The sequence below is a fragment of the Anomalospiza imberbis genome, chromosome 3, assembly GCF_031753505.1.
Source record: "Anomalospiza imberbis isolate Cuckoo-Finch-1a 21T00152 chromosome 3, ASM3175350v1, whole genome shotgun sequence".
In the NCBI taxonomy this organism is placed as follows: Eukaryota; Metazoa; Chordata; class Aves; order Passeriformes; family Viduidae; genus Anomalospiza; species Anomalospiza imberbis.
Genome location: NC_089683.1, coordinates 79,533,009 through 79,545,924, shown reverse-complemented (window position 1 = coordinate 79,545,924; position 12,916 = coordinate 79,533,009). Strand labels below are relative to the sequence as shown.

Below are 12,916 nucleotides of genomic sequence, written 5' to 3'. Positions count from 1 at the left end.
CCCGAACCCGAGCCCGAGCCCGAGCCCGAACCCGAGCCCCCGAACGGGGAGCCGCGGCGGGCCGGGAGGACGAGCTCCCATTTTGCAGTCGGGCCTGCCTAGCGCCTGCTGCAGCCTGAGGGTTGGGCCCGCGAAGGCCTCTCTGCCCTCAGGGTCCCCTCAGCACGGCGTCTCCACGGTTTTTCTGACGGTCGCATGTCTTCTTTCTTGTGAAGAAATGGTGGGTTTAGACGAATTTTCACAGGCTCAGTAGCTGGCTTCAAAGAAGATGGACAGTCCGGTTAAATGCCTTGATGCTGCATCCTCTTTATCGCAGTACATCTGTTCTACTAAATGTGGGTTTGCGACCCCCCCTACAGCCCATGCACACTGTGCCCTTACTGCCGTGTGGGGAGTTCTGGTCTTCCTGCTAGTCCAGTGTCCCATGAGTTACATGTGCTTCCCTGGCCTGTGACTTCAAATTTCAGGGGTTTACTGTTTGTCTGTGAGGTAGGGGAAGCCCCTCCATGATACTGAGTGAACATATGCCCAAACTCAAATGTGAGTAATTCTTCATAACAAGAAAAACTTTGCATTTCCTGTTGAACAGGATAAGCAGACTGTTTAAATATACTTGTTTCAAAGAACTCTGCTTAATCTTCTGAATAAATTGTTTCAGAGAACAACAACAGTAACAATCTATTCCTTTTAGTATTAAAATAGCAAGAATGTATTTTAAACTAGCTATGCTTTTCTGTCCCAGGAAATGGCCTGCCTACCTCCTTTTTTAAATACTATTTTTATTCTCCTGGTGGCCTGGATTCAGGATGGAGTTAATATTTTTCTCCATGACGCAGTAGGCAGAACATGCTGAAACTTTATGAACCCAGAAGGATATTCTCTATGATAAACAAAAACAAACTAAAAAAAATTCTTTCAAGAACTCTGCCACTCATATGGCTTTTACCATCTGGCACACAGTCCTGGCACACTAAATCCTTGCAAGTGGTATCTCCTTTACAGACCCTAATACATAAAACCCATATGCCAGTGGCATGCAGAGGCCACCCCCTCAAGTTGCAGTCATCATATTGTAGCGGTGTGAGATCTTCTATGAAGCCAAAGATTTCATGGTATTTCAGAATGTAAAAAAAAAAAAAATCCATCGCCTCCAAACTGTAACAGTATGGACACTGACAGTGAGGCAACTTTCAGTCATGATGCCTTTCTTTAGAAATGTCACCAATCACACTCAACACAGAGAGCTGCGAGTTAAGCAAAGGCAAAACCGGAGAGGGGGATTGAATGTTGAGTGCTCTAAAGATAATTTCAGGGTTATCGCTGGAAAAAATTAAAACAACTCACATTGAGACATTTAGTAATACAAGATACCCAGGTTACATTTGATGAATACCAACCCTAATGACAAATATACTCTGTGTAAATCTGAGCTCCATGACTTTTGGCAAGGATATTTGCCAGCAGCTCAAAAGTCCTGGCACAGAATATCCACATGCCCATAAATTTCTACAGGCACAAATACATCTGTTAAATCATTCCTTCATGCTTCTCTTCAATATATAAAGTCCTAAATGTTGAGCACTTCATCACCAAGCTGTCATAGCCCATCCCTGACCTCCCCAGCACAAAAGGACTGGAGGCCTGAGGGAGCTCAGAGTAGTTTCCCTGGAGCAGTATGTCTTAATCCGCAGCAACTGAAAAGACCCTGAAAAGCAGAAGGCCCTTAAAAAGTTAGATTACTCTGAATGAGGGCTGTCCTCATGGATTACTACTAGATTTTGATGCCAGAAGGCATAATCAGGTCTAACCCTATGAATAATACACACGTGGTAACGGATCCAGCTCATCTCCTCTCTTTACTCAGGATCTTTTTGATCTGCTAAAATGAGGCTAATGAAAATAAGGAATGTTTATGTCTTACCGAGACCTTGTTTGCTTTCTGTGAAGAGCTGTCACCATTTCTTACCTGAACTGGGCAAGCACTAGAACTGTAGTAGGCTAAACACAAATTATTTAATCTTTTACTTTACACATAGAGACATTTTTATCAAATGTTGAAGTGACACAGCAGCTCTTTCTGATGGCATAACTGATGAAGGAACATCCTGTTAGATTGCTGCTGCTGCTTCTGGATTATCCCAGGAGGTGGATGTTGAACAAGGGGGCTTCTGTGCAAAACATCAGCCTACTGTCTGTACAGTAGATAGGGATACACAGAGAGGGATGCACACCTTAAGGAACATGTTTAGGGTAAGGTATAATAACAAAACAAGAATCTGATCTGGAAAAACAGTGTTTCTTCTCTATTCATACATACACTTATAATCTGCTATTACTTTTTTGTTCTTAGATAATTAGATAGCTTGATCGTTCCTTTGTATAAATATAAAATGTTATTAGAATTCCTACCATAATGATACCAGCAGGAACTTCCATAGCCATTCATGGCCCTTTTCTTTGACTAAGGGCTGTACCAAGAGAAGTGAAAGAAAGCCACTTTTTTGTGTGCCATCCAGTGACTTTTATCTCAAAGTGCATTTCCCACCATTTGAAATTTTTCAAGTACAGAAACTCTACCAATGTTTTTGTATTGTTATAAAATTTTAATTGAAAGAATTAAGATATTTTTTAAATAGATAAAGCAATTTTTAATTTTGTAGAACACTAACATTTGTCTGGTCGCAAATATAATACTGGAGCAATAACAAAAGACTTAGAGTTTGGTTATGGTATGTTATTTTTATATGCTCAAATTACTAATTGTAAATCTATTATAATAATTGATTTTTTTTTTTTACTGCAGCAGCCACCTCTGTCATAGCTGAGATTTCTCTGTAGTAAGTACTGTACTGTAGGAAAAAGCGGGAAAAAATAACCCATTCCCCAAAGCCTTTAAATTTAAGGGTACATACAGCAAGTCCCTTGTAGTGCAGGGGTTAAAACAGGAAAGTTCAAGAAACAGTAAAGCCAGTTTAATCGATATGATGGATTGACAGCCTTTGACAGAAACTGGCTGCTTTCAAGAGATTTGCAGAAAATGTCGCCCAGGAGACTATTAAGGAAATGTTTACAGGCAGATGACATGCTAACTTTGCACAGGTTCACAGGGACAACCCATGGCCTTCTCACTATGTGAAAAGCAAACTCGAAAAGGCGTATTCAAAATGTTAACAGGTGGATGATAGATGCTAGAATCTTAATGTGACAGGAAGAGGAGGCAAGATTTTAAACCTGATCTAAAGAGATGAGTGGGAGAAATGATACGGGAGGAAGCCTGAGTGGGAAGAGCAGGACACTACTCTGTACGGTTGAAGAACAGGGAGGCCACATGTTGATGCACAGGAACAGATGAGTCTGTCAAAGACAAGAAAGAGAAAACCAGTCTTTGCAGCAGAATTGTCAATGAATCTCCTTCCTTTTGTCAATCTTAGAGAGGGAAAAAGGAGTAAATATTAGTAAATGTTAAAAACAAGAATAGTTTTGAGATGTAGCAGGTGTCTCACAGGGTAAAAAGAAATGGCATATTCAGAGATGCTATAATGGAAACATTTGTGGGTTTAAGCACAGCACTACAGCACAGTTGTGGAGAAGCCTGAGTGATATCAGAGGCATGTGTGATGTTGAAGAAAGTGGGGCTACTTATTGTCTAGGAAAGACATTCTGGGTAAGGATGGAGAATTACCTCTGACCCTGAATATGAGAAGGTTTTGAGAGGTTTTGTTGGGAGCATGATAAGTAGAATCTCTTTTGCTATTAAACATTGAACTATATAAATAAGACTATATATATGTATCAATATAAATCTTGACAGTAATATCTACCACGGATATAAAGAGCAGCACAATGGTAAAGTAAGTGATTGAAAACAGTTGACTGTTTCAGACTATAGTTGAGGAAGTAAGAGAAGGTAAATATGATTCTGGAACCTATGTTCAACAGATGTAGCAGAAACTACAGTGAAGAATATTCTCTATGTCCCCTGTCATTGAACGAGCAAGAAAAGTGAACAAAAGCCTGAGTCAGAGTTAGCTGAGAAATTTTTTATCATCAAAATTTTTTATTGAAGTGAGGAAACCAAAGCCTGTTCATATCATATTTTTTAGACATGTTGTTGAAGATCAATTTCACAATGAATTTAAGCTGACCTAAAACCAGCCTGAGATGCATGGTTCAGTTTTCACCACATTTCTGCTGCTTCTTTTCTATTACCAAGGTAAATCAATTTAAAGTTAACCCTGGAAGAAAACAATGAGTTTTAAGCAATATTAGTGCATTGACCTGATCTCCCTCAGACTGAGCAAGTCACTGTAGCTGCTGCAAGGGAGTGGGCAGAGACGATCAGTTCTGGGTGGAATGGAAAGGGAAAAGGCAAGACAGCTCTTTTCCAGGGCAACAGTATTAGATCAGCTTTAAAACAGTACCTAGGAGTGATTAGGAGCACCTAGGCTTTGTACATTTCTCTCCTATCTTCAACAGCTTTACAGTAAAGGAAAACAAATATGCTATATAAAAGACCAATGAAAAATACATATTCCATAAATGACAATTTTTTATGCAAATTTTATTTTCCATCAATTTTCTTCCACATTTATTTTTCACATTTTTCACTAATTTCAGTCCTTATATTCCACAGAAATGCATACCTATAATAATTACATAAGTCTGATTGTTGGGGATTCAAAGGCTGCAGCAAATTTTCACTTTTGATTAATTTGTCTATTTTTACTGTATTTGTGGATTTAGCAAAATACAGTATCTTAGTCTGAATGACTGAATTTGCTTTCTGTTTTTTCAAAGTATCATAAAATATTTAAGAAGTTGTTCATATCTACTGTATTCTGGCTTTTGTTTCATCATTGGTGTTTTTACCCATAAATAGCTTTGAGCTTGTGCCTAGTACAGTGATCAGGCAAAAAACAAGAGAAAAATAAACAAACAAACAAAAAAAGCATGTCAGGATATTGTTGCAAAAACTCAACAATTATTCAATCACCCATGTTAAAAAAACTAAATAAATACAGCCCCAGCACATATTTTCTGGGAATATTTAGCAATTAAATTTGGGACATTCGTGTTTGCTGAACTTAAAAACTGCAGGCTTGAGCTCGTAGAAGTAGACTTTAGACCATTCATTATTTTAGTAATACCTGCTTGCATGCTCATCCTATCAAGTAACATGAATAATATGTGACTTACCACGATTACTCAATTAAGCATACCAGTTCATAGTTTAAATATCTAATAATTATACTTGAGCAAATGATAACTGAATTTAAAAATGCATTGAATGCATTCTCATTGTGGATAATTTGATGAGGGAGGGCACTCTTATTCTTTTTGGATAACTCTTAAGAAAAAAAATGCATTTGCCATTTGAATTAAATGTTTATGTCTATCAAAATGACACAGAGCTCATTTTAGTTATATCCATAGGTGCCAGTGAGGAACAGCATTTTCCTTTTAAACATATTTTATCAGCTTTGATTTGCTGTCTAATCTTAATTCCTTTCCCTCTTCTTTTCCCCTCTCATTTACTGCTACATTTTCTATTTTTAGCTATTGGGATCTGAGTTATGCTGCCCAGAGTTTGCACTTTGATTTTATATCATGTTATTTTTTATATCTTTCATATCAATATGTCTTAACCCTATTGAGGTTTTGTGAGAACCATGACATCATAAAAATTTATCTAAATTTAATGATAGGAAACCAAGTGGGGAAAAAGAAAAGTAAACAAAGGCTTCTGTTGTAGTAATTGACATGAAAGTTTGCAACATATCAATTCTTAATGAAACATATGCTGAACAATATCTTTCCTATTTTATAAATCCATACAACATCTAAAAAAAAGATGTTCAGAAATCAAACAGATTATGTAACTCTAAAGTATGCAATTGTGAAAGAAGATAAAATAAAAAGTGCTGAAACAATCCAAATTTACGACAGAATTTATTAAAACAATTTATATATTCAGATGGTACAAGCAACTTTGTTGTGAATTCTGAGCAGAATGAGAATTAATAAAGAGCAAAACCAAAAAGGCAGGATTGTTCTCGTCATGTGCTAAAGCCAGGCATAGATGCATCTGTGGCTTTGTGTTTGCTGTTGTGATTCTTTTAGTGATTCTGGTGGTACAAGAGAAACTGTTAGACATCAGGTTGTAACTTCTGTCCTGTTCTATTTGGGAGCCCAGCATATTTCAGAATATGCTGTATCCCATTTTCAGAGGCCCATATTAATTCTTAAAGGCCTTCAGTTCAGGAAAGTTAACTTTAAGCATGGGCTTAATCACTTTCCTGAATCAAAACCTAGAAAATCAACTTTTTTTAGTGCAATTTTTAATAGATTTTGCTTGCAGAGCATTTTTTTATCATATTATTAGAATCAATCCACCTTGATGCCCTTATTCTTTTTAAAAATTGACAATCTCATTTGGCATTTTCACAGTCCTACATTAAGCATGAATATTTCCTGTTGGAGGTGTAAAATAGCCCTTTTGAAAGACATGGGAAGGGAAACACCCCAACACTGTTTGCTGAAGCTATGCTGATTCTGCTTTGACATTCACCAAAGACAATGGGATACAGTTACCTACTTATTTCTTATCACTTTTGTTATTCCTGAGGTTGAAGCACTTTTTCCTGCAATAAATCTTCATGTGCATATTTACATGAAATCAATAGGTTAAAAACCCCAAAATCCAAACCTAAGGCTTTTTATTTTTAAAGGACATTCATTTTTATGTACTGCTCATGATGCAATTCTTGGGACTTTCCTGTGCAGGGCCAGCAGCTGGATTTTGATGATTTTTGTGTGTCCCTTCCAACTCAGCTCAGAATATTCTGTGATTCTGTATTACTTGACCCACTCTATTAGACTAAGATGTTCTACCTATTGATAGAATTAGTTTTATTGCCTAGAAATTATGATAAATGCTAGGATATAGAACAGCTATCCCATGATCTGCGATGTTGTTTAATCTGTGCCTGTATTACTTGAAAAGAAGTTCACCTAAATATAAAGTAATCTGATAAAATTGTTCCACTGGTCTCTGAGATTCTGATCGCTTTATTATTCTCAAGCCTTTAAAATGTAAGAAAAATTACATCCAAGAACAATGCATAAGGAGTATGCTTTTCTTTTTACAGAAATTCTTGCCTGTCAAACTTTGTAAAAAACAACAAATCATCTTGCACCATCCAGAGCATCTGTTGCTAAATTTGGCTTTTTTCTACTTACTCAAATGTGAGGAGTATTTCTGGAGGCCTACATTTTATAGAATTGACATGCCGAAAGTTCACTGACCACACTATCTTCATAAAAGCTTTGTTTGCTAGTTAGTTGTTTCTGAGTGCATTTATTCAAAAGGATTTTGAAGCTGCTGATGTGTTGTATTTTGTTCTTTTGAAATGCTGAAAACAGTGTCTTATTATGTTTAGATTTTAGCTTACCTTTGTAACCAGTTCTAATTGTTTAATTTACTCATGCTCTTTTAAGGTGGATAGCAGAAAAAAATCTTCTCTTTTTAAATTACTTGAATTACTTGAAATTACTCCTTCAATCAACTGTCATTACATCGAATTAGTAAATAAATACTTTTTTATTGAAACTAAAATTACAGCTGTTAGGTAAATGTACCCAGATGAAACTTAAGAGTTCAGGGCTTGGCCAAGATTTCCCTGCCCAGCCTGGACAGGACTCTCCATCTTTTTGCACCTAAGTTTATCCATTGTAAAATGGAAAAAAAAGTAGCTCATCTCATAGTCCCCATCTTTAATCATTACTGCAATTTTATGCAATGAGAATCAAGAGCTTTCACTAATTATACAATAAGAACCGTAATTTGGGAACAAATTTAACACATTCATGGTTTTAAGAATGAGAGTAGTCCCACTGAGATGCTCTCTATGTGGCCTGTCTTTACAGGGTCTTTAGGATTAGTCACAAAGTATGAAGACTACTGTGCTGTATTTGCAGTTAGATGCCATTAAATTGCCTTATTGCTCCCATTTTTAAGAAAGACTTAGAGACAGCTCCTGACTTAGCCCGTATCATGACCAAGATAGAACGAAAAGAAACTGCATTTCTCTTTGTATCATGACATTCTGAATCCAGGCTGAAGGTTAGATCTAGCCTCCCTTTTTTTATAACACTGAAAATTACACATGTTTATCTCTTAAGCATCAGGTGTGCTTTTCTTCAGCTGTCAGTTAGACTTAATTCTGTTGTTAAAGGATTTGGCAGTTTGCAACTATTAAAACCAGTTTTCAAGGGATATTGTTGCCCTTGGCTGAGTTTTGCATTTTAACTGTATCCCTATTTAAAACCTCTGTATTTTCCATGTCGCATTAATTGTCAAGTGTCGTCTTTCAGAAGAATGGACAGCAGCCTTCACTACAAGCATACAGTCTACCTATATTCCCAGTATGCTGTTTATATGTTTAAGTATTTACTTAAATGCACATAAAAGAAGATAATATCTGTATGCTTCAACAGTGAAAAATAAACTATAAAATCATCACAAAAAGGAAAGTCAAAATGACAGAACATTCTTGGTATATGCACATCAGCAACAAAACATAGAAATGATCTAAATTAAATCTTCCCAGATCTAAAACTTCCCAGTAAACACCAACTTGGGATATTCAGTATTTCTCATTTTAAAGTAACATGCCTTCTAGGAGAACAAATAAATTTAAGCTATTTTAGTTTGGACAGAAAATTAATTCTAATTTGCAGATACCTTCTCAGAGAAACCTCTAACATTATTGTCTATTCTTAGCAACAGAGGAAATTCTGAGTATCTCTGTGACTTATGTTATCTGATACCTAATATTTCTGAGCAGTTTTGTGGGGGTGGGGGGTGGGGGGCAGCAGGGTGAAGTCCCGCATGAAGACAACATAGGCATGTAATATTTGCTCCATCTATGATAGAGTAAGTTCTTTTTAGAAGAGGAATGTCTAAAGTAAAAAGTGTGTCTTTCTTTAATTCAGATAAACTAGCCCTAAAAATTGATTTGAAATAATGAATTTCTGCTTAGAAAATATGTACTATCTGCATTTGTATCTTGTTTAAATAGGAACTGACATTCTTACTCACATTGATTGTGAAGCCCTTAAAATGAAAAAGAATCATATCTTATTCTGATAAAATACATGTGTTTACATGAGTATATTATGTGTATGTATGTATGTATGTATATATATATATATATAATACATGTGTTTACATGAGTATATTTATATATATATATATATATATATATATATATATATATGTATATATGTATATATACATATTTCCAAGAAAGGAGTAATTAAAAATTGGCTCAAAATACTTCTCCAATCTCATACTTTCTAATATGTTATACCCTTAGTAAAGGGATGCTTCCCAATATTTGAAAATTTAAACTGATATCTCTCAGCATTAAGTATGCAAGTTAATACCAGTTATGAATACAACCTCCCTGCTGGGCAGCCATTAGAAAGTTGTTCTTTCTGATTCCTGTGTAAATATCTAGGTTAGATTCCTAATAAAAAGTCTGTGAACTTTAGCTGAAACAAAAATAACAGAACTATTTGAGGTTTGTTACAGTCACTTCTATATCCAGCTGACCTTGTCCCAATTTTAGCTTTGTTTCCCTTTTCTGTGTGGCTTCTGGGAAACCGCCTTAAAAATAAAATCTACTCAGAGGATGAAATACTGAACTTCTTACTGTGATAAAACTTTTATCTAGCTCTGCTTTGCAAACAGTTGCCTTTGCACTCCTCATTTTTTTCAGAATCAGTGCTAAAGTTCCACTGTAAAGGCAATGATAACCCGGAACAGATTAGGATATATTGAACACAGTCAATTTGTGCCAAATGAAGATTCATAATACTGGAAAAAAATTACCACCAGTTCAAGCATACAGGATTCTTAATAGAAAATAATGGCTGTACATTTAACATTATGGATTAGTTTACTTTTTTTTTTAAGGTGTAGAAAAAGTAGTAAAGTAACTTTACTGAGAAGCTAATATTAAGTTCAGCAAAGTATTTTCATTTTAGATTATGTGGTAAGGACTAGACTATGCCTTTAAAAAGTGAGTGCAGAGCACTTTTCCCAGATTTTCATCCTGAGATGAAAGGGGTAGAATGTGTTGCTTCCCTCCTCCAAAGAAGAAGCTCTGATTGTCCAATTTTTAGCTTTGCACTGGGCTGTAAAGCAAGATAAACACAGGTATCTGCCTCTTTGTCCCTTGATGTCCCATAGTGGGATTATGGATTACTTGGGTTACCTACCTGGCAACACTAAGAAAAATATTGGGGGGTTATATTCTTCTTTTCCTTTGTTTCTTGCTCTTCCTCAGTTTCTCTATTATTATTATCTTGACCTCTTCTGTAAAGTACTTTAAAATGTTTAATGAAAATACTACAAACCTTATATTTATTCTTAATTGAAACAATAGGAGACAAATGCAGGGTCACTGGTAATTGTTAGAGAATTTTTCTTTAAATAGTGAAGACTGTCAGTCTGTTCAATGATGATCAAGTATGCACCAGCAAAGTTTAAATTCCTGTCCCTGTTTCTCAAATATGCTAAAAATTCATATTCTGTTCTGGTAAGCTAAAACAATCTTAAAACTTAAACCTCAAAGGTCTCATAAATCAGAGTTTTCCCAGGGACATAATACACACTTATTGTGAAATACTGTAATAAAAAAATCAGGAAGCCTAATTTGTAGCCACCATTGCACTTGAGGGGATTTTGTAAGCAGAAGACAAGACTTCTAACTAAGAATTTACACATAAACTCTTCTGATCTTGTAAGCTGTCACAATAGACAACAGAAACATTCATGTGCGCAGTCCTGGCCCCTGTAAGCGTTGCAGTGCTCCATTAAAATGCTTGCTTGCTAAGCCTCAAATGCTGCTGCTCAGAGTACTGTCAGTGGCTAAGGATAGATCTTTCACAGCCTCACAAGGCCACAGCAAATGAAGCACTCCCCAGTGCAGACCTGGGCTGCTTTGACCTCCACAGTGGCAGAGGTAGACTGTACAGGTTCACTGGCTGCCCTTGCCCTTTCCCAAGTCAGCTGCATGATATGGTACAAAAAAAAAGAAAAAAAATGCTGAGGATTGCATAAGGCATCTTTGAAAGGCATACTGTGCAAATCCTTTCTCTGTATCCTGTTGTTTTTACCAGAACCACACAGGGAAGTATAGATTTTGCATTGTCCCTACTTTACCCAGAGTAGTAAATTACAAAGTCTAATAGAAATAGCCAAAGGATTGAGACAAAAAGGACCTGTGGGCCAGTATGTCATCCTTATCTGATGTTTTTTTTCTTCAAGTAGTACAGCTGTTGATGTTGTGTGGGACTACCAACAAAAATTGGACCAGATGTTTTATCTACTGGAGTAAATGCTAATACTCACCCATAAGGGGAGCAGGCACCAAGAACTTGTGAAACAGGTGCTACAAAACACATAGCTATATTTGGAAGAGATTTTTGGATACCACCTACATGGCAAAGCATGAGGTATTGATTTCAAACTTTTAAAACATTCATCTTGTGGAAAACCCCCACAAAAATATTTTGGGAGGAAGTCTGCAACAGGATGGATACACAGTCACAAAAATATGGCAACTATTTCATAAAATGATACACTACTAAATGAACAATAAACCACGTATTCAGGATATAACATTCACCATGTTACATTTAATGACCAGAAAAACATTTGCAAGAAAAATACTGACACACTTAGAGTTTTGAAAAATTACCCTCTTGAGCATCCAGTAGGATATGAACCATTCCCTAGAGCACCATGAGTTCTAACATCTTTTAAAAAACAACAATGGATTAACCTTTTAATGTATGTCACAGGTAAATTATGGTCTGTTAGCTGAAGTAGTAGATTTTAAAGAGATCAGATGCACTTGATTTCAAATTAAAATTGTCTTTAAAGTACACTTAAGTAAGAAAATGATAAAAGGTAATCAATTAAAGAACTTTGATTTGACCTACTTGAACATATGCACTGTAACAGTCTTGTTCTGCAGTACACAAAAGTTCCTGGCAAAGTAAAGTTTTTGAAGATTTCACTTTGGTAAAAATAAAACTAAGTAAAAGAGAACATTTCTTTCTTCTTTCTGTCTCTTTTGCTTCATTCACGATCAATCTCAAGCTCTAAATGGCAGAGAGGAATATGGCGTAAATTAGGCATATAAATTAGCCAAATTAAGGTTACACAACATGTGATGTGCACAAAATAAATGACATGCACTTAAAGTGTTTAGTCAGGAAGTGTAAATGAGAAGTTTTGAGACATTAATCAGTACATCTTTAAAAAACTCTTCTGAGGATATAGAAATTATATCCTCAAAGGTTTATAATTTAGATGATTCTGTCTGGATGTTCCTTAGATTGGTACATTAATCTGTCTTATTTCAGGACTGTTCTTTCTGTCTCTTAAAGTAATCTTGATGGCAGTGGTAGAATTCTAGTAAACAGTGATTTGTGAGAAGAGGAGATGACTGAACATTTGCAGAGACACTTCTTTATCTTTCATTCATTATTTTTCTTTTGAAGTTAAAATAAAAAATCTGCTCAGAACAAAGAATAAATGTGAATCCTCTGTTCCACCCACCTGAACAGCCCATTCCAATGCCCAGTCACTCCTTCTGTGAAGAAATTCTCTCTAATACCCAATCTAAACCTCCTCTAGCACAGGTTAAGACTGTGTCCTCTTGTCCTGTCACTGGTTGCTTGGGAGAAGAGACCAACCCCCACCTGGCTACACCCTCCTTTCAGGGAGTTGTAAAGAGTGACAAGATCTCCCCTGAGCCTACTGGTTAAACACCTCCAGCTCCCTCAGCTGCTCCTTATAGAACTTGTGTCCCAGACCATTCCCCAGCTCCAGTGACCTTCT

At 36.2% G+C, this 12,916-nt stretch overlaps 2 long non-coding RNA genes across 4 annotated transcripts in view; both read left to right on the top strand.

Annotated features, from left to right (window-relative positions):
* LOC137471211 (uncharacterized) overlaps positions 1-12,916 on the top strand; it is a 462,192-nt gene that overhangs the window by 432,783 nt on the left and 16,493 nt on the right. The window lies entirely within an intron of this gene.
* On the top strand, positions 480-11,904 carry LOC137471209 (uncharacterized). 2 transcript variants are annotated; one of them, XR_010997461.1, is made up of 4 exons: positions 480-1,730; positions 4,067-4,213; positions 9,980-10,085; positions 11,336-11,904. It is a non-coding gene; the product is annotated as an uncharacterized lncRNA (long non-coding RNA). The 2 variants fall into 2 exon arrangements; XR_010997462.1 differs by lacking the exon at positions 9,980-10,085.